This window comes from Cornus florida, unplaced genomic scaffold (genome assembly GCF_030987335.1).
Source record: "Cornus florida cultivar Cherokee Brave unplaced genomic scaffold, ASM3098733v1 CherokeeBrave_3.0.0_Hap2_Chr10, whole genome shotgun sequence".
Classification (NCBI taxonomy): Eukaryota; Viridiplantae; Streptophyta; class Magnoliopsida; order Cornales; family Cornaceae; genus Cornus; species Cornus florida.
The window spans coordinates 28,444,071-28,471,093 of record NW_026775580.1 but is presented as its reverse complement, the minus strand read 5'-3'; the positions used below and the strand labels follow the sequence as shown (position 1 = coordinate 28,471,093).

Genomic DNA, 27,023 nt, shown 5'->3' with positions numbered 1-27,023 from the left:
CTTGTTTAAATATATCTTGTGTAGGTATATGGCTTGTTTAGAATATTACAATTATTACCTTGAAAACTAATTACTAAATTGTAGCTTATTTAGTACTTGTGGCTTAGGATTGTAATTTGGCTCAATTGTTGTAAAATATTCTTGTTTTGTGTATAAATTACATATTGAAAACTTGACATGTCGTATGCCATTTAAACTTGAATTCTAAGATATGGTTTGTGTGGATTCAACCTTACTTGTGTATGGAAGATGGTTTTTATGCATTATTTGATTTTGTATAAGTTTGGTCTAACTTATTAATTTTGCATAAGTTTTGAACTTATTGATTTTGAAAGGCCTGTAAGGACAATTTACATGTGATAGCTAGAGTTTGGCTCTAGTACGGAGACAAGAGTTTCCTTAGTCATATAAAGTGTACAATATGTAGTACCTTGTGGGTTGTAATTGCCTATAATAACTTATACACGCACACACTAGGTAGTACCTTATGGGTCATAATTGCCCAGAATAACTTACTTGGTCCATGATCAAGTATCCTACTATTTCCACTATCTGATTTTTGCATTAAATTCCAAGTAGTTAATTATGAATTACTTGTAGTTTGTGAATTGGTGCTCGCTTTGCATATTTAAATCTCATTTAGTACACTTGAACTCATGTACTTGTTTGTGTATTTAAATCTCATTTAGCACACTTGAACTTGTATATTTGCTTCATTCATTTAAATCTCATTTAGTATATTTGAACTTGTATACTTGCTTCATTTGTATAAACCTCACTTTGTATATTGAACTTGTATACTCATTCCGTATCTTTAAAATTACATTTAGCATACTTGTGAATATGTGTGTGTATATATATATATATTGCATTCCGTTTCAATATTGATTTGTGTACTTGTGGACGTATACTTGCTTATATTGAATATTTAGCTTCATATTGTCTAGTGTACCTAGCATGTATACTTTTATATTGATGATGTAGTTTAAAGATAGCCTAGTATACTTGTACCGTGTATACTTGTCTTGTGCGTATTTCATTTAGCTTAGTATACTTGTGCTTATATACTTGATTTACGAGGTTCTCCATATTAATTGTATACTTGTGTATGTGTGCTTAGATATTGCATATCTCATTTTAATATGGTTTAGTATACTTGTAAGTGTATGCTTATATGTCGTGCATTGTGTTTCAACATTATTTTGTGTACTTGAGCATGTGTACTTGTATGTTTTCTTTCATTTCAATTGCTAGCGTAGCTTGAGATGATCTCCTAGTTCACCTTGGAATATAGACGTTAGGAGGAATGATCCCTTATGACGATCTATGTTGGACTTGCATGGCATTTGAATCTTCAGGGTATACGTATGCACTTCTTTCTACAAGTAACTTATTTACAACATCCCTAGGTTACCCTGTTTATTTTGATGCGTTTTGATGTATTTTAACAAGCATGTAAGTGTTAGCATGCATTGTTTTGTTATTTTAAGTTATATTGCATAGTTAGGTCAAAATGTCATTTTTACCTTGAGACTTGTAATGTGTGCCTAAGCACACTTTTTGAAATTCATTTCATGTATATAATATGAGGCCAAGGGCCAAACTTGATTTGGAATCACATGTATGCCATAAATGTTGAACTTTGCCTTTAAAGGCAATAATATGAAAATTAAAGGTTTTGACATGTCATTTTTGCATCAGAATGTGCATTGTGTATGAAAAATTTACTTTTTGGCATTCATTTAATATGTATGAGTGTGGCCAAGGGCCGAACACTATTTTATTTTCGTTTATGTGCCATGATGTTGTATTTCACATTTTTAAGCAATTTTCCACAAAAATGAGGTTTGATAGGTCATATTTTGCATTAGGATTATTCTAGAGCAGTAGGTCATTAGAACACGTCTTAAATGTCTTTTTACGTTTGCGTGCATATCCACATTTCACAAAAATATTAAAATTTTTGCTTTGGATCTATCATGGGGGCGATTTATGACTTTTTATGCAAAATTCATGCATTGGAGTATGAATTAAAGTTTCCTCTTGGTTTATCATGTTGTGGATGCTTATATGAGACCATGGAATGTTTTTAAAGTTGTTTCGGGACTTATAGAATGCATGTATAGCATTAGGTTTTGACCGAGTACCTTCCCCACACTTGAAAGCAGCTGATTTTGCTACTATCTGGTGCATCGGTCGGCTAACAACTTCTGTCAACCGGCTGATAGCCTTTCGTAGTCAATTCTAGTGAGTTTGCAACCTTGACAGGGCATTTCGGCCTACTGATCCTTGCTGTCAGCCGGCTGATGATTGAGTTTCGGCTGGCTGATCCTTGCCGTCAACCTGCTGATCCTCCCTGAAGCTTGATTTTTTTTTTCAATTTCTTAGACAGCTTTCTTGAGCCAACTTCAGAGGGTCATATCTCCTTCATTTCTGAACTAAATTGAGTGATTCTTGAGCCTAACTTTAAGAACTTGAAGTTAGCTTTCCAATGGTACCAATCACATATAAAAAATACAACCGTAGTGAGTGTTATGACAGTTTTAGTGAGATAGGGTCGTAGTATCTCTTAATTGGAAGGCGCCATTTTGTCCTATCTCCATATCTTTTCCGTTCGGACTCCGCATCAGGCGATTCTTGAGTCTAACTTTGTTCATTTTTTATTATCTATCCAATGGTATGCATAGTGGCACCCATTTCAGTTTTGAATGGCCATTTTGTCCTTTGTCCATTCCTTGGAGGGTTTTGAAACCCTAACTTCGGTCTTACTTCCGTTGAGTCACGAGGCTCCTCGAAAGGCCATTCTTGTGTCATAGGGATGATATACATCTCTAGAGACTTGTTTTTGTTTTGCTTCCGCATTTTTGGATCCGTTTTGGGTCATCACAGACTTGTAAAATTCAGGGTCGTCACATATATGAAATCTACAAAATCAATTAAACTCATTGTCTAATAACTTTAATCATAACAACGTGCCCAAGAAACATTCTAGGCATATAATTAAATAAATACGTCACTAATTATATTTTCTTAAAGCCTCTTTAACCCAAACATAGAATTCTAAATACACACACACACATACATGCGTACACAATCTAAACTCACAAAACACAAAGAAATCATAGCCTTACATACACAACACACCCCTACCTCAATTAGGATGAAAACCCCAATAATCACCAAAATGAAAGTGTTTCGTTTGACCTACAACTTCGAAGGGTCGAAGAGGATGACGAGGGGAACGATAAACTCTCCTACGGCCACCTCAAAATCTAAATCCGAACTCATCCCAAAATCCCAAAAATGCTTTGAACTCGAAACAAATACAAGGGTTTTGAAGCCCTTGGTGTCCCCGTTATAAAACCCTTATACGGCGTCGACAAAATCCAACTGGAATGAGCTCTTGAAGCTAATATCCAAAAAGGAAAGAAAAGAGAAAAGAGATGATGAAAAAGGAGAGAAAAATAATATTTCTTGCAATATACATATATTTTGTCCAAAATATCTCCCATGGGTCCCACCAATTTTAAAAAATTGTAAAAAGGCCCAAAATCAAAATATCTCAACAAATAACAATGCAAATGCCCCAAAATAAAATATGTCAACAAATAACAATGCAAATGCCCCAAAATAAATTATGATTTCCAATGTTCCCCAAATGAAATATATATGTCCATTAAATTTTAAAATAAATATGTGATACCCCCCAATTTTCGAATGTGGCTTGATCAAGTCCTCATTTAAAAACCAGGGGATATCAATGTTGGGATTTTATATGCTCGAGCATAGTAATTCCTATTTAAATTATATTAAAATATGTTCCTGACATATCTGAAATATTTATGATTTATATAATTGGTGAATTCAATGTATTTTGTTTCGATATTATGGAATTGATATTGTCTGCTTGATTATCAGAAATATTTATATATTTATTTGATGGCGATCAATATATTAATATAAATAGTAATCATAAATTATTCATAGTCGGTAATTATGGATGGACTTATTATTAACTAAAACTTGAACTGGATCCGCATTAGGTTGAAATATATTACAAGAGCTGTCATATGCAATTGCTCCCTATCACTGTCATGGCATTTGACTCTTAAGCATGAGAAAAGTATAGACTCTTTTATTAATTAGTAATTACTTTGATTTATTCGGCGGAATCTTCGGAATCCATAGACTGATACTTTGGGTAATTATGTAATTAATAGTTAGAGGATTATATTATCAATATTTGCATCATTACTACTTGTATTTATTTTGTATTAATTATAGTTGATCACAAAGTAAATTCGAAGGCCTTTGTGTGTTTTCAGACAAAATGATTTATTATATTTATTTATTTAAATTATTATTTTTGTCAAACAAATGTTTTATTGTGATTAAGGCGGAAATAATCAAAGGTACCAAAATAAATATATTAATTAAGTAGTCAGATTGATGACTTCATTTATCTGACAACTAATTATACATAGAGGGGTCAAAGTGAAACATTGACTTAAAGGCTATTTTTTATTTAATTGGAGTTCAATTAATTTCTTTTAATGGAGTAAAAATTAATTTTTGAATTAATTGAATTGGGTCCATGGACCGTACCAATTATTAATTCATTGTAACTAAAAAAATAATAAGCCTAAAGGATTCTCACTCATAGTCCAACTTGATATTGGAGACCTATTAGATTTGAGATATCACGTTAGTTTTAGAGATTGAGAAAAATATAATGTCTTTAATTATTATTTTTATGTTGCCTATATATACATGGAGTCCATGTATATTTTAGGTTACGCTTTGTAAAATAATTTTAGAAGACAAGAAAATATTTTCTCTTTCTAAAATTTTAAGGTTAGTGTTCTCATCTAATGGGCCACAAACTTAGCTTTCCAAGATCATTCATGGAAGCTTATGGGTGATTCCTAAAGGCAAGACCACTACTAAGAAGATGGAGATCCAAGGAGAAGGCATCTAGCAAGGGGATCTACAATAAGTGAGAACATTCACTTTAGATGAGAGATTTAAGGTTTACTCAAACCTTAATGTAAGTTTTCTATCCCTAAATTGAATGTATCATCATGTTCTTCATGCATAAAACTTATCTCTACACATGAATCAAGATCTTTATTTAAAAAACCCTCATAAAGTTTTAAAAACTTTCGTTTCCCCAAAAATCAAAACAATTAATATTTTAAAACAAGTATGGAATACAAATGGAATGAAATAAATATCGATGAAAGAAAAACTAAATAATAAATAATTATCCTCTAATACCAATACTCCAAACAAAGCTAATAAACCATAAACCTCCAAATTACAACTCGGGAATCCGTATATCAAGGACCCTAATAAAAATCCCATCACTGAAAGTAACGTCTACTAAAATAAAAAGTAACTTCTAAGTTTGAGAAATAAAATAAATATGAAATAATGTCCTACATCGATGATACGGAAGAGTAAAGATGAACTATCTCTGATCTCCACGAACAACTCTAAGACTGGTACTACTAAGGACCTGAAAAATAAATAGTGGGTCAGACCCACAAACAAGTTCCCTTTACTACGACTTGATCAAAGAACCGACAATTAATACATCTGTAGCTAAACTCATGCAATATCTACATTTAAGGGAACTTGTTTAGCTAGGGATGTATTTATCAAGTAGCCTAACTTATTAGCTATCTCAAATGATCTCATCACATACAAGGATAAATCTCATTATAGCTACATCTAACAATGGCACAACAACCACAAACACATACATACGGGAAAAGAATGATTAAAATCACAATACTATTTACTCATATTTAACAATGGTAAAATAGATAATTACAGTCATGTATTATGCTTGTAAATCATAAATACAAGAACAACAACAATGATTATACTCATAAATCCAACAATTACATTTAATTACCCAAATTAAATATTATGAAAGATTAATTTATCTGTGTTAGTTAATTTAATCCTTTCCATCAAACATCAAATCCCGAGAGTCTAATACAATTATATATATATTAGACTTGTGTCACTGTTCTCAATATTTATAATCATGCTCAGGATCAATTATATTCAAATCGGGGTCATTTGGAACACTTTTGAAGCAAATAAGCTCTAAGAGCCTAAGCACAACCTCCCTGAATGTGCTCAAGCATAGCCCTGTGCTCGAGTATAACCCTTAGTGCTCGAGCACTAGGTGTCAAAACGATGTTGTGCTCAAGCACAAAGTCACGGAGCAGTTTTGCAGATTCATTTTTTGGCCTGTAAATACATAGTTTAGGTCCTAAAAGCATGGTTTCTAAGTTTCATATGATTACCACTGATTTATATGATGAAAATACAAAAGACACATCAATTAAAACAAATTTCATGCATTAAATCAAAGAACTCTTCAAATTGAAACGAACACATATACACATGAAAACATGCAGTTGATGCAACTCATACATAACAATTAATTATCCCATTAAATTCTCTGATTTAAGCCTTAAAGTTTAGCATGTTATGGAGAGATTATAGATTCAAAGGGAAAGAGATAGATAAAGAACTTATCTTATGATTTTTGGATTAAAAATCAAACCCGAAGTTCTATACAATCGTTTTGGTCTTCTTCTCCAACTTCGGCAACCCTTGTCACCTTCGTTGTCCTTCTCCGGTTACTTTCTTCTTCATCTTCTCTCTCTCTCTCTTTCTCTCTCTCTTTCTCTCTCTAGATCTCTGCCTCTTTGTAACTCACATATATACAAAAACCCCTCTTCTTCTGACTAACACACACACACATATATATACTAACCCACAAATCCTAACATAAGTCTAACTAAACTAAAAATAAAAAATAATAATAGATAATAAATCCCTAAACAAATTATTTTACCAAATCAATATCCACTTGATATATACATACATACATATATATATATATATATATATATATATATATATTAACATACACATATAAATATATATATATATATATATATATAAATTAATATATACACCTTCTAATGGACCATATTAATTCTATATAACTTATCTAGGCCTTCTCCAATTAGCCCAAACCCATTCCTTTGGGTCAAATAACTCCAAGCCCAAACCATGATTAATTAAAATATATAAAATAAACCAATTAATTAAACAAGCAAATTGCACATAAACAAATAATGATAAGTAAAGCACATTAAATAATTTAAAATAACCTAATTAACCAAATAGCCATTTAATTCAAATAATTAACACTTAGCCAAATAAAATATTTAAAATGCAATTAAAAATATAAAATAAATGCTCTGAAAATTAGGGGTATTACAAAATAAATGCAAATTGTTGAAAAAATTTTCCCAAACACTTAACCCAGTCTGGTCCCACATGACCTGAAACTCAAAAATGTCAAAAAAAAAAAAAAAAAATGGAAAAATGGAAAAAGGGACAAGTCCTTAAATGGCGTCTGACGTGGCCGAGCGACGTGGCAGCTGATAGCTGGAATCTATCGCGCGTGGGTATGGAACAAACTAATTTGATGCATTGTGGCCGTGTGAAGAGTGTATACAAATAGGGGAGATTGGAGCTAACGTGCCTCAGCACGTATGGGCGTGTGGGAGCAAGTGTCAATGCGTGTAGAACCGAAAAGGATAGAAGACGCTTATGGCAGTGTGTGGCGGCACGTGCGGGCTTGTGTTTCGGCCTTTTTTGGTGGCGTCGTGACAGTCAATGTCTATACAATTGTTTGATATGATCAGAATGGCCATATGACTTGTAGATGACCAATTTCAGATGCTAGGCTGAATATGTGTTCCAAGGGTATTGGAGCTTAACCAATAATTCAAAGAAAATAAAATAAAAGGGAAGAAATAAGAGTGGATGGCTTTGATACCATGTTAAAGTAGAGAGAGAAAAATATGATTGTATTGATGTGTATAATAATGAACACAATAAGGATTTTGTAATGTTTCCAATTTTTACCATTTTTCATTTTCTGAAATTTTTTATTTTTTGAGGGTATTTTTGTCTTTTCTCGTTTTGCGTGCTGGACACCGTGGGGTGTGCTGGGTGTGTCAGAGTGTTGATTGTGACATTTCCTTGAGTTCAGGGCTCATGGATATGCACCGGTTGGACCGGAAAGTCCAGGGTGGAACCCGCTATCGGAATTGTTGTGTACAGGAGTTGCATCACCGGTCCATTGCATTTTATGCATAATTATTTTGTGCATAATTTTATGTTGTAAGTTAAATTGTGTTGTTTTAATATAATTAGAACATATACATATGTTTTGTGGTGGGAAATTAAAAACGAAAATATCTTAGTGGAGGGACCCACCCCTACTCACTTTTTTAATGGCCAAGAAGCCATTTGTGGCCTCATTTCCTCTCTCTCCCCAGCAGTCTCTCTCTCCCTCTTTTCTTTTCTTTTTTTTATTTTTCTTTTCTTCTAAATTTCAAACCTTGATTACTCTTCAATCGATGGGAGTTTGCTAGTGTTGTTTGCGGTAAGTCGGAGAACTCGTTGAGATCTATGCTTTGATAGAAGCAAATCCTTGTTTAGACAACCCTTGGAATTTCAAAATTTTGGGGCTTTTTGGGGCTTTCTTTAATTGGTTGAGGTAGGTGTAATGACCCGGCCTTTTTCCCCCTTTTCCATTTTTGGCGATTTTCTTTTTTCGTTTTTTCCCGTTTCTTTCATTTTTCCATGCATAACCTCATTTTTTGTGCTCGGATTTGATTCCAGTTTTGCATACGTCTATGATATTTAAATTCCATGACATCTACATTTTTACTTTTGTAGAAATGCATATTAAATGCTTACTTTCTTTGTAAAAGCCATGAAAACAAGACTTTTTGTAATTATCCATAACTTGAGGGGTTTTGGGTAATTAAGTAAAGTAATTATTTTTCGTCTTAAGGACCATTTTACAATTTAATTTGGAAGATATTTTTAAAAAGGACTTGTTTGCAATTTTTGAAAAGTGTGACAAGTGTCACACTCTCATTGGTCCACTTGTTGACATTTGTGTGGACATACTTTGATGCTTTGGATGATGACATGTGGAGGGTGGAGATTCACCCACTTGTTGGCCTAGGATTGGTACACTTGTTGGCATGGATGGTTGACAAATGTAGGTTCAATATTAAGTCTTGGAAGTTTACATAGGATGGTGACAAGTGTAGGCTTGAGATTAAGCTTAGGAATGAACCATAGATTCATGACAAGTGTAGATTCACCATTTAGTCTTGCATTGTGTGTGTGAGAGAGGTAGTGTAAGAGCACATAGTGAGTGGAGGATTTCTAACCCTTCCACTCACCACTTTACACTTTATCATTTTCATTTTCATTTTCACTTGTCTTCAAGAACCATAACCTAGCCACCATTGAAGAAAATCTTGGTTAATAGCTTTCTTCTTCATTTTGGCCTCCTTCCACTCACCTTAGACATAAAACCTTGGAAGACAAAAGCTTCCTCTCACTCCCCTCTTCATTAACTCTAAACTTGTTTTCCATTTTGAGCTTGGTTGCTTGGATTATAGAGATTCAATTCTCTATTGAGGTAAAGGGTGTTATCATTTATCTTCCAAGTGATTTTATTTGTTCCTATAGTGATATCTAAGTTATATGTTTGTCTTGTATTAAAATGAGAAATAAATGATTAATTGTGACTTGTATGTAATTCACTTTAGACTTGATAAATAACATGACCATGGCTTGATTCATAACTTATGTTAATTTGAAGTCATTTAGAGTTGTTTTAAAATCTAGAGGGATTAATGAATTAATTTAATTAATTTTTATTTATATGCTCCCATGACTTAAATCAAGTTTTAAAGTGATTTATATAATAACCATGACATGTACTACAACATATATTAAATTGAGCATGTTTGGATGAGAAGTGAAATCTAGGGAATTTAGTTGTTTTATTTAATTGTTTAAATTACGATTTTAAACTTATATCATACTTGTGAGGCTATGTTCTTATTGTTGAATGATATTGTTGTAATTAGTGGCAAATTGCATAATGATCATTCAATATTCTTCATGCCATTTTAGTTGAGAACTTAAGGCATGTATTGTGTTTCCAAAATTGATTTGTGCGTGTTGATGGCTTTACATTATATATATATATGTTATGTTGATACATATATGTAATGTGCACAAAATGTTAATTTTGGAAACTTGGGGATGTCGTTGTTATGACTATGGCTAGGGAATGATTCTAGTACGGGGGAAAGTCCCTCTACAAGTCTAGTGCGCACATAAGGAGGTTACCCATGGGCTAGTAACCCTAAAGTAACCACATTATCGTTTTGATCCGGCGTGACGTCCAAGTATCCACTTTGTTTTGATTTTGCATTTAAATTCCAAGTTGTTAACTTTGTAAAATTACTTCTCATTGTGTTATGTTGAAAGTTATATTGTCACTTGATAGCATGAATTAAATGGTATTGGATTGTAACTTGGTACAAAGATAAACCCATGCATTCCCTACGAGTAAACTTATTTACTCACCCCTAAGTTAATGGGTGTTTTGCAGGTAAAGAAGCCTTAGTGTGGGATGCACCCAGATATTTCTGGATAATTACGAGTTTACCCTTTTAGCTTTATTGCTCGTTTTTCTTTGTTTTGTCGTTTTTCCTTCGTCCGGAATCCGGATAATGAAATTCTTGAGTCCATCATCACTAGTTTTTCATTGTCTTCCTAGTGGTGTGCTCGATAGCACTTGGATCCATTTTTTTTGCAAAATGACCATTTTGCCCCTAGGTTCCTTTTTGTCCTTTTTGAAACAACATTTTCGCATTTGTTTTCCTTTAGGTTCCATGACCTCATTGAGGGTCACATTGGTGTCTTAGAGATGCATTGTATCTCTAGAGACCGTTGTTTCACCTTTCGCTTCCGCATTTCGGATCCGTTATCAGGTCATCTTTTGGTCATCACTGACGCACCGGGTTTACAAAACTTGGGTCGTCACAAGTGGTATCACAGCTCCTAGGTTAGAAAACCTTAGGACGATGAGTTTTGGGTGCATAACATGCTTTTGTTAGTGTACTTTGATTTATTAGCATACCTTTGATAACAAGTTTTTGGCATTATAACATGATTACATGTTTCTTGGTGACATACTTGTTATTATGATATGTCTTTATGTTTATATGCTTATATGTTTAAGAAGCATCCTTGTTTAACATATTGCTTAAGTGCTTAACTATTTAAACAGCCTTCCTTGATTGCCTTATCATGACCATATGTTACGTACCTCATCTTGCTTCGTATTTCTTACTTTCATAGTACGAGTTGCATTCGATCATAATAACTTGTGTTATTGTTGACCTCTTTCATTGCATATGTTTAGCATCATGGTTGTCACACGTGGGGAGTCTTCACGTCAGGGCGTTGAAGAGCAGGTGGATGACACCGAGTTTACAAGGGGTCCAGGGAGGCTTAGGATTCCAGTTCGTGGCACGGGTCCAAATCCACCACGAGTTCCGACTTACGAGGAGCAAATTGCACAGGGAATGGCTCTGGGGATGTCAGAGTCCATTCAGGCGATGTTTCGCCAACAAATGGCCGGGATACAGATTTCGGTACCGGCACCAGCACCGGCACCAGTTGCTAATGAGGCATTGGATTACTTCATGAAGTTACAGAGGGTAGATCGACCAGTTTGTAGGGAGTATGGATCCGCTTGCTTCAGAGGCATGGTTTGATCTCATGGTACGCAAGCTTGATAGCATGGCAGTACTTACAGACCGATTGAGAATCTCCTTGACAGCCTCTATGTTCATGGGAGATGCTGATATCTGGTGGAGGTCTATGACCAATATCCACGATGTGGAGGTGATGACTTGGGAGGAGTTCAGGACATTGTTTTTTGACCGCTTCTTTCCAAGGGCTATGAGGCATGATATGAGAGTGCAGTTTATAGGTCTCTATCAGGGCAAGATGAGTGTCATTGAGTATGAGACATGCTTCACTTCTCTTTCCCGCTATGCACCGGAGATAGTAGCCACCGATGAGCTCAAGGCGAAAAAGTTTCAGGATGGGTTACATCTTGATATTAGGCCACGAATTTCAGTGTTGGATCTGAGGACTTATGGGGAGGTAGTACAGAAGGCTATACTAGTTGAAGCAGAGGATCGAGATCAACTTAGGATCAAGGGTTCATATAAGCAGCCACGTGGAGAGGCTTCATCAATATCCGTTGGGGGTCAGTGGAAGAAGGCTAAGGTAGGGGACAGTTCACGCACTCAGGGATAGTCACAGCAGGCTTGGTCTGCATTTGCAGGTCCAGTATCTTCGGGGTCAGCCCGGGGAGTCATTTGTTACCACTGTCAGCAGCCGGGGCACATCAAGCCTCGTTGCCTATAGTTGCAGTCTTACGGCAGTCGTTCTCAGACTAGTAAGTCTTCAGCTTCGACGCAGGGACTTCAGGGGGTTTGTAATTACTGCAAGCAGCTTGGACATTTCAAGAGGGAGTGTCCACGCCTACAGAATAGGGCACAGAGTGGCGCAGGCCCACAGGCCACACCGGCACAGTCGACAGTTGCACAGTCAGGTTTCAGGGTGCCTCAAGCACCACAGCCAGTTGCACCAGTCAGTTCGTATCCGGGTAGGAACCCTACACCTACTGCTTCTAGACATCAGTCAACTTAGCAGGGCAGTTCACAGCAGTCGGGGGCTCAGGGAAGAGCTTACGCACTGCCACAGGTCGATACCTCGGTAGGGACTTCTACAATTCGAGGTATCTTTCCAGTTTTCAATTCTTGGGCTAGAGTTCTTGTTAACACGGGTGTATCACATTTATTCATATCTGCATCATTTGCATATTCTTTGGGTCTGGAGGTCACGCAGCGAGATGGTTTCCTTTGTGTTGACACACCAGTTGGTGGTCCAGTGTTTTTGGACCGTGTTTATCGGGGTTGTGCTATCGAGATAGCTGGACGGACGTTGGAGTTTGATTTTGTTGTTTTTGATATGACGGGTTTTGACGTCATTCTTGGGATGGACTGGTTGTCTTTCTTTCGTGCCACGATTGATTGCTTCCGTGGGTGAGTGTCTGTTTGCACTCCCGCGGGGGATTGTTTTCACTTCGTGGGAGATCGGAGCGATTCCCACCCGACGATGATTTTCAGTATCGGTGACTGGAGTCGCCACAGGTCCTACTTGGCTAGCCTGTTAGTTAACGAGGGTAGCAGTCTGGGCCGTGTTTTTCCGACAATTGTAAATGAGTTTCTGGATATCTTCCCAGAGGAGTTGACAGAACTCCTCCTCTTTGGGAGGTTGTCTTTGCCATTGATGTCATTCCCAGTACTGCACCTATTTCTATGGCACCGTACCGTATGGCACTAGCAGAGCTTGATGAGCTGAAAGCTCAATTGGATGATTTGAAAGCTAAGGGCTTTATTCGTCCTAGTGCTTCACCCTGGGGAGCACCAGTTCTTTTTGCGAAGAAGAATGATGGGTCTTTGAGACTTTGCATCGATTATCGCAAGCTGAACTATGTCATAATCGAGAATAGGTATCCTTTGCCTAGGATTGATGACTTGTTTGATCAGTTGAAGGGAGCGACATGCATTTCGAAGATTGATCTAAGATCGGGTTACTATCAGTTAAGGGTTAAGGATGAGGATATATCTAAGACCGCTTTCCGCACACGGTATGGCCATTATGAGTTTCTAGTGATGCCATTTGGTTTGACCAATGCTCCAGCAACTTTTATGGACTTAATGAACCGTGTTTTTAGTGACCATCTTGATCAGTTCATTGTAGTCTTTGTTGATGACATCCTTGTATACTCAGCTTCGGTGGAGGAGCATGAGTATCATTTGAGGACAATGTTGCAGATCCTTAGGGATAATCGGTTGTACGCCAAGTTCGAGAAATGTAAATTTTGGCTACCAGAAGTGAAGTTCCTTGGACATGTTGTGTCAAGGGGCAGTGTTGCAGTGGATCCAACGAAGATTGAGTCAGTGATGGATTGGGAACGTCCAAAGACAGTATTTGAGATTCAGAGTTTTCTTGGCCTAGCCGGCTATTACCGGAGATTTGTTAGGGATTTCTCTCGTTTAGCGGCACCTATGACTCGGCTTACCCACAAGGGGGTCAAGTTCGTATAGAACGAGGCATGTGAGTTTGCTTTTCAGGAATTGAAGGTCAGGTTGACATCGGTTCCAGTTTTGATCATTCCTGAACGTGGTTTAGGTTGTGTGATCTTTTGTGATGCTTTACGAGAAGGTTTGGGTTGTGTCTTGATGCAGACAAAGTGGGTGATTGCTTATGGGTCTCGACAGTTGAAGACTCACGAGTTGAACTATCCAACACATGATTTGGAGTTAGCAGCAGTTATCTTTGCCCTGAAGGGGTGGAGACACTATTTGTACGAGGAGAAGTTTGAAGTTTTCTCTGACCACAAGAGTCTCAAGTATCTCTTCTCTCAGAAGGATTTGAACTTGAGACAGCGCAGATGGGTTGAGTTTATGGAGGATTACGATTTTGAATTACAGTATCACCCGGGTAAGGCCAATGTGGTGGCCGATACATTGAGTAGGAAGTCACGGGGAACTCTTGCTAGCGTTTCCCTTCATAGATGGAAGATGCTAGAAGAGCTTGCAGATCTTGGTTTACAGTGTTATGAGGATGTTTCACTGGCTGTTTTGTTTAGCCTTGTGACTCAACCGGCACTTGTTAGCAGAGTTATTGAGGCACAGTTGGAGGATGAGGAGATAAAGGCCATCCATGTTCGGATTTCAGGCGGCGAAAATGTAGAGGGTTGGACCTTACATTCAGACGGTGGTCTCAGGTATAAGGGGATGATGTTTGTTCCATTGTCTTGTCGTGAGGATGTTCTTTGGGATTTCCACCACTCTAGGCTCGCGGTTCATCCTGGTGGTACAAAGATGTATCACAATCTGCGACGACAGTTTTGGTGGCAGGGCATGAAATGGGATGTTTCACAATTCATGGCTCGATGCCTTACTTGTCAACAAGTGAAGGCAGAGCATCAGCGACAGGCAAGATTGTTTCAACCATTACCAGTAGCTGAGTGGAAATGGAAGCATATCACTATGGATTTCGTGACGGGACTTCCGAGGTCTCAGGCAGGGAATGATGCCGTTTGGGTCATGGTTGACAGGTTGACTAAGACGGCTCACTTCTTACCGATGGCAATGACAGATAGTGCAGAGAGACTGAGTGGACTGTATGTGAGACAGATTGTCAAGCTTCACGGGGTTCCTGTATCCATTGTTTTGGATAGGGATCCGCGGTTCGCCTCTTACTTTTGGCAGAGTTTTCAGGAGGCTCTTAACATGGGGCTTCATTTTAGCACGGCATTCCATCCTCAGACTGATGGACAGTCGGAACGCACCATTCAGGTATTGAAGGATATGTTGTGGGCTTGTATCTTGGATTTTGGGGGTAGTTGGGAGGACTACTTGCCTTTGGTTGAGTTTGCCTACAACAACAGTTACCAGGCCAATATTAACATGGCACCTTTTGAGGCATTGTATGGCAGACCTTGCAGATCTCCAGTTTGTTGGACCGAGGTCGGTGATACTGTTGCCTTAGGTCCCAACATTGTTATTGAGACTACAGAGAAGATCAAGTTGATTCGGCAGCGGTTGGCTACCGCACAGAGTAGACAGAAGAGTTACGCTGACAAGAGGAGGCGATCATTGTCTTTTGAGGTAGGGGATCATATCTTTCTTAAGATTTCTCTGCGTAAGGGGCTCTTGAGATTTCGGCAGATTGGCAAGTTGTCGCCTAAGTTTATTGGACCATTTGAGATTTTGGAGCACGTCGGTGAAGTTGCTTATAGTTTGGCATTGCCGCCAGACCTAGATAGGGTTCACGACGTCTTTCATGTCTCTATATTGAGGAAGTACGAGCCGGACCCATCGCATGTTCTGCGGTAGACTGATGTGGTTGTTGATGAGGACGTGACCTACGAGGAAGGTCCGGTCCAGATTCTTGATTCACGGAAGCAGGTCTTGTGGACCAAGACCATTCCATTGGTTAAGGTTTTGTGGAGACATCACGGTGTTGAGGAGGCTACCTGGGAGCTCGAACAGGAGGTTCGCTCACGGTATCCCCATTTGTTCTCCTTTTCAGGTACGACTCGATTTTAGGGACGAAATCCTTTTAAGGAGAGTAGGTTGTAATGACCCGGCCTTTTTTCTCCTTTTCCATTTTTGGCGATTTTCTTTTTCCGTCTTTTTCCCGTTTCTTTCGTTTTTCCATGCATAACCTCATTTTTTGTGCTCGGATTTGATTCTAGTTTTGCATACATCCATGATATTTAAATTCCATGACATCTACATTTTTACTTTTGTAGAAATGCATTTTAAATGCTTACTTTTTTTGTAAAAGCCATAAAAACAAGACTTTTTGTAATTATCCATAACTTGAGGGGTTTTTGGATAATTAAGTAAAGTAATTATTTTTCGTCTTAGGGACCATTTTGTAATTTAATTTGGAAGATATTTTCAAAAAAGACTTGTTTGCAATTTTCGAAAAGTGTGACAAGTGTCACACACTCATTGGTCCACTTGTTGACATTTGTGTGGAAACACTTTGATGCCTTGGATGATGACATGTGGAGGGTGGAGATTCACCTACTTGTTGGCCTAGGATTGGTACACTTGTTGGCATGGATGGTTGATAAATGTAGGTTCAATATTAAGTCTTAGAAGTTTACATAGGATGGTGACAAGTGTAGGCTTGAGATTAAGCCTAGGAATGAACCATAGATTCATGACAAGTGTAGGTTCACCATTTAGTCTTGCATTGTGTGTGTGAGAGAGGTAGTGTAAGAGCACATAGTGAATGGAGGATTTCTAGCCCTTCCACTCACCATTTTACACTTTATCATTTTCATTTTCACTTATCTTCAAGAACCATAACCTAGCCACCATTGAAGAAAAGCTTGGTTAATAGCTTTCTTCTTCATTTTGGCCTCCTTCCACTTACCTTAGACATAAAACCTTGGAAGACAAAAACTTCCTCTCATTCCCCTCTTCATTAACCCTAAACTTGTTTTCCATTTTGAGCTTGGTTGCTTGGATTATAGAGATTCAATTCTCTATTGAGGTAAGGGGTGTTATTATTTATCTTCCAAGTGATTTTATTTGTTCCTATAGTGATATCTAAGTTATATGTTTATCTTGTATTAAAATGAGAAATAAATGATTAATTGTGACTTGTATGTAATTCACTTTAGACTTAATAAATAACATGACCATGGTTTGATTCATAACTTATGTTAATTTGAGGTCATTTAGAGTTGTTTTAAAATCTAGAGGGATTAATGAATTAATTTAATTAATTTTTATCTATATGCTCCCATGACTTAAATCAAGTTTTGAAGTGATTTATATAATAACCATGACATGTACTACAACATATATTAAATTAAGCATGTTTGGATGAGAAGTGAAATCTAGGGAATTTAATTATTTATTTAATTGTTTAAATAATGATTTTAAACTTATATCATACTTGTGATGCTATGTTCTTGTTGTTGAATGATATTGTTGTAATTAATGGCAAATTGCATAATGATCATTCAATATTCTTCATGCCATTTTAGTTGAGAACTTTGGGCATGTATTGTGTTTCCAAAATTGATTTGTGCATGTTGATGGCTTTTGTAACACCCCCACATTTTCCACGCATAAGTTGATCAGGCTTATACACGAAAAACGAGGGACATCAAAAACAATTGGCAATATACAAGCATGGAACACAAAATGATGATAATAAAAGAATTTAGACAGGAAAGGAACACTAAATAATACAACATCCATCCATCCTTTATTTAATACCGTACTTCATTACAACTTGGAAATCCTATGTCAAGGATCCCTAAATATAACCCTGAGAGTTCAACGTCAAAAGTAAATAAAAACTGAAACTGAAGTAATACATAAAACTTCTACCCTAAACTGGATCGTAAGAGTAGATGAGTTTGGATGGTGGTCCCACACTGCTAACCTCAACCTTGGAACGGGTACTGACCGTATCCTGAAATAACAACAATGGTGGGTCAACCCCACGAGCAAGTCCTCTCTACTATGACCCAAATCAGATAATCAAATAAATTAATCATTATGAATCGGTTGAGTACTATATCTGTATACATCCTAAGGGAACTATCCCATGTATAACATGACCTCAACCAGAATAGACGGTGATCACTTAGACTCACACTAGGTGGTTAAGTGTCGCCTTTCCCCACCCGGGAAATCAGCTATTATACATGGTGCACGGTACTGACAACACAGACTATAACGAACTACACAGTGATAACACCTCGCAAAGTACTGATGAATATACTGAGCATATAAGTTAGGCAACACATGCCAGCAATATTAATAAATATACCGAGTATGTTAATTAGGCAACACATGCCAATAATATTAAACCACATACCCCGACAGCCACACATCTGTCTATAGCAACGAATGCATAAGGTATAAATGAGTCTAAACTTATTAGCCAGCTCATATGGTTCTATATGGCAACACATCCATATAATATAAATGCGACATAATTAAACAGTCCATTTATTTCCTGAAATGCACACAGCATAATAATCATGGTTTATATATCATTTTACAGTATAAACATCCCATAATATCTAATGGCTAATATATATGACGATAACCGTGACATTATTAACAGTACTACTGAATACCATTTAATAAAACAATAACAGCATCTATAATAATGTTGATAAATGAATCACCTTCATATCCGTACAGTAAATGTGTCATTTAAGGTTTAGAAATATTAATCGGCCATAAGAATAAGTAACGGGTATTAAAATAATAATTTCGTGGCCCGTTAAACCCGTAAATACCAACACAGTACCTAAAAATCCACGTTTAAGGTTCTGGAATTTACAAAACAGGCCCTAGGGGTATTCTGGTAATTTCCAGCAGCTGTAGAGACCCCACACGCGCCCTCACGCACCTCCCAGAGCCTCCCCACGCGCAGCCCAACCTTCCCCACTCTCCCACGCGCCTCCACGCGCGTCTGGAATTAGCCACGCGCGCACACGCCCTCCTACGCGCGCATTAATGGTTCCTGCTGACGTGGCGTGTGCTGGTTGGTCGGTTGTACCGTTTCTATGTGGGCGCGCTACACTGGATTGATCTTAATGATCATCCTTTAATCCAATGGTCCCTGAATTGCGCATATCCTATTATTGTATACTATGCTACATAGAATCAATCTAGTGGTCAAAAGCTAATCCAACGACTGCTGATGTAAGTGTATGGGAACCCTTGTGCGCTGCCTCACACCGGATTACTCCGGTTGTCTTCCCCACTGCCAGTAACCGGAATCTCGCCGGAAAATTCGCCGGAAATTACAGAAAATGCCCGGAAAATTCCTAAAAATTCTAAAAAAAATCCCTAATGCCTTAAGGAAATATTTTTAGATATTTTGAACATCATAGGATAATAACTAATTATATACCATCCTAAATAATTAAAAATTCATTAATTTAATAAACTAAAAAAAAAATCATTTAATAAAATTTAAGCATGCTCTCAATGCCCCATCATAATCTAAATAATTTAAACAATTAATTTATGGATTCAAAGGGGAAAAATAGATAATAACTTACCTTTTTGGATTTAAAATAAATCCGCCGGTTGCGCGTAGTCGGGTAAATTCCCTACACCGGTCCAAGCTCCTTTCTTTCTCTCTCTTCCTTTCCACACTTTTACAATGGCTCACTAGAATTTATAATTTATTTCTAACTCCCTTTCTTTCCTTCTAAGGTAGGCTAGCTAATTTATATACAAATTATATAATATAAATATTACAAATATCTATTTTTGCATTTAATTAACCACATTCCCAACCATAAGGCTTTAAGGCTAGCAAGCCAAGTCAAGCAAGATGTCCTAAGGTAAATCCTATCCTAAGATTTAATTTTTCATCATTACATTGATTTAATACTAATATTATTATTACTAATATTATTATTAATAAAACTTTTATAATAATAATAATAATTATTATTATTATTAAACTATTATTATTATTATTATTATTACATAAGAATACATTATATCATTATAATACTTTATAACACAAATATAATACTTTAATTAACTAATAATGATTAATATAAGCATAACCAACAAATAAAATTATTAATAATAATACATGCATAATTAAATGAATAAATTTACTATTTTAACATACACAATTAATTTACATGCACATTTAAATGAACTTAATATAATAATGTAGCATGCACAGTAATAAGTAAAGAAATCCTCACATAAATGAATTTTTAAATAAACTAAACTCTTTAATAAAATACGGGGTATTACATTCTCCCCCCCTAATAACGGAATTTCGTCCCCGAAATTTACTACATACCTGTATTAAAAAGCTCTGGATACTTGGCACGGATAATATCTTCCCGTTCCCAAGTAGACTCTGTAGCATTATGATGACTCCACTGTACACGTACTAATGGAATAGTCTTCGTGCGCAGTATCTGATTCCTACGATCGAGAATACAGTAAGGTTGTTCCAAATAGGTTGCATCGGGTTGCAACTCAATCTCACCCACATCAATGTGTTGATATCGATCTTCTTCCCGTAGAAATTTTCGCAGCATAGATACATGAAAAACATTATGTACCCTATGAAGATTATCTGGTAGAGCCAGACGATAAGCTACTGCCCCAATCCGATCTGTAATCATAAAAGGACCCACAAAACGAGGCGATAACTTACCCTTTGACCCAAACCGCATTACTCCCTTCATAGGAGAAACCTTAAGCAAAACCTGATCACCAACCTTAAACTCCAAAGCACGAGTTCGACAGTCAGCATAACTTTTCTGTCTGCTTTGAGCTGTACGCATCTGATCCCTAATGATAGCGATCTTTTCTGACGTGTCTTTAATAAATTCAGGACCCAAAAAGCTGTTCTCACCAACTCCAAGCCAACAGACAGGAGACCTACACGGTCTACCGTACAAAGCCTCAAATGGTGCCATACCAATAGTTTTCTGATAACTATTGTTATAAGCAAACTCTGAAAACGGCAAATATTCCTCCCAATTGCCCTTAAAATCAAGAACACATGCCCGCAACATGTCTTCTAAAATCTGATTAACTCGCTCAGTCTGTCCATCTGTTTGAGGATGATAAGCAGTGCTAAGATAAAGTTCTGTACCCAAAGCCTGCTGAAAGCTCCTCCAAAATCCTGATACAAACTTCGGATCTCTATCTGATACGATGGACAATGGTACTCCATGAAGTTTCACCATTTCTGCAATATACAGCTTAGCATACTGTTCTGACGTAAAGTTTGACCGAACAGGCAGAAAGTGAGTGGACTTGGTCAATCTATCAACAATGACCCAAATAGAGTTGTGATTATGCTGTGAAGTAGGTAATCCCTCTATAAAGTCCATGGAAATACTCTCCCATTTCCACTCTGGTATGGGAAGTGGCTGTAACAATCCTGACGGTCTCTGATGATCAATCTTAATCATCTGACAGGTGCTACATTTAGAGACAAAGATAGCTATGTCTCTCTTCATGCCGGCCCACCAAAACTGGCGTTTCATGTCCTGATACATCTTGTCTCCCCTTGGGTGTACAGAGAACTGAGAAGTGTGTGTCTCTCTCATCACAACATTTCTCAAATTGTCAGCTGAAGGCACAATTAAACATCCCTTGTACCTCAATCCTCCATCAGTCCCTATAGAATAAAAAGGAACATCTCCGGAGGCTAACTCCGAAACCCAATCAATATACTGTTGATCTGAGAGTTGCGCTTGAATGACCTGATGAATGATAGAAGGAGTTACTACCACACATGCCATAAAAGCGTCTGCTAACTCATCAACAGTCTTCAAAGCATCCCACTCTGTTGCAAACAAAGCTGAAAGGCTGCCATAGGGTCGGCGGCTGAGTGCGTCTGCTACAACATTCGCTTTCCCTGGATGATACTGTATAGAGAAATGATAGTCTTTCACGAACTCCAACCATCTGCGCTGTCTTATATTCAGTTCCCTCTGTGTGAACAAATACTGTAGACTTTTATGATCACTAAACAATCGAAAAGTCTCCCCCAAAAGATAATGCCTCCAAATACGCAAGGCAAAAACCACTGCTGCGAGCTCTAAATCGTGAGTCGGGTAATTAAGCTCATGAGGCTTAAGCTTCCTAGACCCATAAGAAACTGGTCGCTCTTCTTGCATCAACACACAACCCAAACCCTTCAGAGAAGCGTCGGTAAAAACTAAATACTCGATTCCACTCTGAGGTGTGGCTAAGACAGGTGCAGAAGTTAACTTACTCTTCAATTCAGCAAAAGCAGTCTGACAAGAATCATCCCATACAAATGGTACATTTTTCTTAGTCAGATGAGTAAGTGGACCCGCAATTTTGGAAAATCCGTGGATGAACCTACGATAATACCCCGCCAATCCCAGAAAACTGCGAATCTCAGTCGGTGAGGTAGGCTGTCCCCACTCCATAACGGCCGCAACCTTGGCTGGATCTACTGCTAACCCTTCTTCTGACACTACATGTCCCAAAAATTTGACCTCTTTCCGCCAAAATTCACACTTCTCAAACTTCGCAAACTAATAATGTTCTCGAAGTGTCTGCAATACTGTGCGTAAATGTCTGGCATGGTCCTTCTCCGACTTAGAGTAAACCAGAATATCATCAATGAAAACAATGACAAACTGATCTAAGTATTCTCTGAATACTCTATTCATCAAGTCCATAAAGACAGCTGGAGCGTTCGTTAAACCGAAAGGCATAACACGAAACTCATAAGATCCGTACCTTGTTAGAAATGCTGTCTTTGGAACATCTTGTTCTCTGACTCGTAGCTGATGATAACCAGACCTCAAATCGATCTTTGAGAAGTAAGTAGCTCCCTTCAACTGATCAAACAGGTCATCAATTCTGGGCAACGGGTACTTGTTGCAAACAGTGACCTTGTTCAGTTCTCTGTAATCAATACAAAGACGAAGAGATCCATCCTTCTTCTTTACAAACAGTACTGGTGCTCCCCATGGTGAAGTACTCCTGTGAATAAATCCCTGGCTGAGCAACTGCTGAATTTGATCTTTCAACTCTCGCATCTCCACTGGTGCCATTCGGAACGGCGCCTTAGCAATAGGCGTAGTGCCTGGAGCTAAATCAATGACAAAGTCTATCTCTCGACTCGGTGGCAAGCCTGGAATTTCCTGGAATACATCCTGGAATTCCTGTACTACCGGGATACTGTCCCGAGATACCGCAGCCGCTTCCTGTGAGTCCTCCTCAAGAACGAATAAATAAGTGCTAGGCCCTCTATCAGGTTGTGGTACAACAAGAAGATACATCTCCTGTCCTGGTATAGAAAATACAATAGACTTTTCGTAACAGTTAACCTGAGCATGGTACTGAGATAACCAGTCCATCCCAAGTATAACATCATACGAATGCATATCTAACACTAACAAATTTGCAAGAAATCGAAGCCGGCCCATATCTATAAGGATATCACCGCTACACTCTCGTAAAATTGCGCCAACTCCCAATGGTGTATAAATATTAAGAGGTTGGTCACATAACTGAGTCGTCATACCAGATAAGATAACAAAAGATCTAGACACAAAAGAATGTGATGCACCAGTGTCAAACAGTATACGAGCAATTCTACCATGTATAGAAAACATACCCTCAATAGCCTGAGGAGCCTGCGCATTATGTGGCATGAAGTTATAAACTCTGCCATGATGCAACTGCTGTGGAGGTTGTCCCGGAGGAAATGGTGGTGTTGGAAGTGCCGGAACATTTTGAACTTGCCCACGTGGCATCGGTGGGGCCGGTAGAGGTAACGGCTGATTAGGTCTCGGCTGCCCATACTGTCCCTGCTTAGCTTTGGGACACATCTTGGCCGGATGCCCAATCTCTCTACAGTGATAACAACGTCCCGTAAAAGGACCTGCCTGCCTCCTCTGTTGACTTCCCGACCACTGTTCCTGTCCGGTCTGAGGTATCCCACCTTGTCTACCCTGATTAGGGACTCTATCCCTCTGCACATCTGGGTTTCCTTTGTTTTTCTTCCAAGGTTGATATCCTTGAAATCTGCCCCGATCATTGGACTTGGTACCACTACTGCTTCTTTTCTCCACTGTCTGGTAGTCTCGGTTAGTCCGCTTATCTCCCTTGGACTTCCGGTAATCACTCCTCATCTGGCAGTGCTGTAAAGCGGCATTAACCACCTGGATATAAGTAGTATATGCAGGACTCCCTATGATCACCACTTTAATCGGCCATATCAACCCCTTCACAAAGCAGTCTCGCTTCTTTTCTTCCGTATTGACCTCCTCTGGTGCAAATAATGACAAATTAATGAACTTCTGTTCATACTCAGCCACAGTCATATCCTCCTGTTGCAGATCCAGAAATTCAGTCTTCATCGCTGATCTTACTGACATAGGAAAATACTTGTCATCAAAGCGAGTCTGAAATTCAGCATACGTCAATCTGGTCCTCTCTTCGACAGTAGTAATAGACTCCCACCACTGCAATGCATTGCCTATCAGCATAAACGTAGCCAGCATCTGTTTCTGCACTTCGGTACAGATTACCATCCGAAGATGACGCTCGCTCTCCTATTTCCACTGATATGCTAACAAGACATCTGTGGACCCCGCAAACGATGGTGGATTCCCTCTGATAAACGAGTGACGAGTTTTGTCCCATGACATTGGCTGTGCCACTGGTTCAGGAACAGGTACTATCGGAGGAGGTTGCTGGTTTCGTAGAGCAGATGCTACTCCTGCTACCACAGCTCGTGCAATGATATCAGCAACTTGAGGGGAAAATTTCTGATTCTCATTTTGAGTTGGGGAAATACTGCGATGCTGGTTCGCATTTCTTGTCCCACGCCGAGACATCCTTCTTTTGAATTCAAAAAAAATCTAACATCAGTACATTATAATGGACCGACTAAAAGAATACAAAGAACCCTAATACTTAGGCTCTAATTATCAGAATACACAACGCGGAAGTATAGTAATCACAGATCCCTAAGACACTCGAACCTGGAATGCTCTGATACCAACTGTAACACCCCCACATTTTCCACGCATAAGTTGATCAGGCTTATACACGAAAAACGAGGGACATCAAAAACAATTGGCAATATACAAGCATGGAACACAAAATGATGATAATAAAAGAATTTAGACAGGAAATGAACACTAAATAATACAACATCCATCCATCCTTTATTTAACACCGTACTTTATTACAACTTGGAAATCCTATGTCAAGGATCCCTAAATATAACCCTGAGAGTTCAATGTCAAAAGTAAATAAAAACTGAAACTGAAGTAATACATAAAACTTCTACCCTGAACTGGATCGTAAAAGTAGATGAGTTCGGATGGTGGTCCCACACTGCTAACCTCAACCTTGGAACGGGTACTGACTGTATCCTGAAATAACAACAATGGTGGGTCAACCCCACGAGCAAGTCCTCTCTAGTATGACCCAAATCAGAGAATCAAATAAATTAATCATTATGAATCGGTTGAGTACTATATCTGTATACATCCTAAGGGAACTATCCCATGTATAACATGACCTCAACCAGAATAGACGGTGATCACTTAGACTCACACTAGGTGGTTAAGTGTCGCCTTTCCCCACCTGGGAAATCAGCTATTATACATGGTGCACGGTACTGATAACACAGACTATAACGAACTACACAGTGATAACACCTCACAAAGTACTGATGAATATACTGAGCATATAAGTTAGGCAACACATGCCAGCAATATTAATAAATATACCGAGTATGTTAATTAGGCAACACATGCCAATAATATTAAACCACATACCCCGACAGCCACACATCTGTCTATAGCAACGAATGCATAAGGTATAAATGAGTCTAAACTTATTAGCCAGCTCATATGGTTCTATATGGCAACACATCCACATAATATAAATGCGACAGAATTAAACAGTCCATTTATTTCCTGAAATGCACATAGCATAATAATCATGGTTTATATATCATTTTACAGTATAAACATCCCATAATATCTAATAGCTAATATATATGACGATAACCAAGACATTATTAACAGTACTACTGAATACCATTTAATAAAACAATAACAGCATCTAAAATAATGTTGATAAATGAATCACCTTCATATCCGTACAGTAAATGTGTCATTTAAGGTTTAGAAATATTAATCGGCCATAAGAATAAGTAACGGGTATTAAAATAATAATTTCGTGGCCCGTTAAACCCGTAAATACCAACACAGTACCTAAAAATCCACGTTTAAGGTTCTGGAATTTACAAAACAGGCCCTAGGGGTATTCTGGTAATTTCCAGCAGCTGTAGAGACCCCACACGCGCCCTCACGCGCCTCCCAGAGCCTCCCCACGCGCAGCCCAACCTTCCCCACTCTCCCACGCGCCTCCACGCGCGTCTGGCATCAGCCACGCGCGCACACGCGCTCCTACGCGCGCATTAATGGTTCTTGCTGACGTGGGGTGTACTGGTTGGTCGGTTGTACCGTTTCTATGTGGGCGCGCTACACTGGATTGATCTTAATGATCATCCTTTAATCCAATGGTCCCTGAATTGCGCGTATCCTATTATTGTATACTATGCTACATAGAATCAATCTAGTGGTCAAAAGCTAATCCAACGGCTGCTGATGTAAGTGCATGGGAACCCTTGTGCGCTGCCTCACACCGGATTACTCCGGTTGTCTTCCCCACTGCCAGTGACCGGAATCTCGCCGGAAAATTCGCCGGAAATTACAGAAAATGCCCGGAAAATTCCTAAAATATTAAAAAAAATCCCTAATGCCTTAAGGAAATATTTTTAGATATTTTGAACATCATAGGATAATAACTAATTATATACCATCCTAAATAATTAAAAATTCAATAATTTAATAAACTAAAAAAAAATCATTTAATAAAATTTAAGCATGCTCTCAATGCCCCATCATAATCTAA

The 27,023-nt window shown here is 38.0% G+C and overlaps 1 long non-coding RNA gene across 1 annotated transcript; it reads right to left on the bottom strand.

The window, feature by feature from the left end:
• Positions 1-17,767: 17,767 nt before the first annotated feature.
• Positions 17,768-24,000, bottom strand: LOC132279479 (uncharacterized). The gene is made up of 2 exons (XR_009471325.1): positions 23,704-24,000; positions 17,768-18,009 (listed from the first exon to the last, which is right to left on the bottom strand). It is a non-coding gene; the product is annotated as an uncharacterized LOC132279479 (long non-coding RNA).
• Between the last annotated feature and the right edge of the window lie 3,023 nt (positions 24,001-27,023).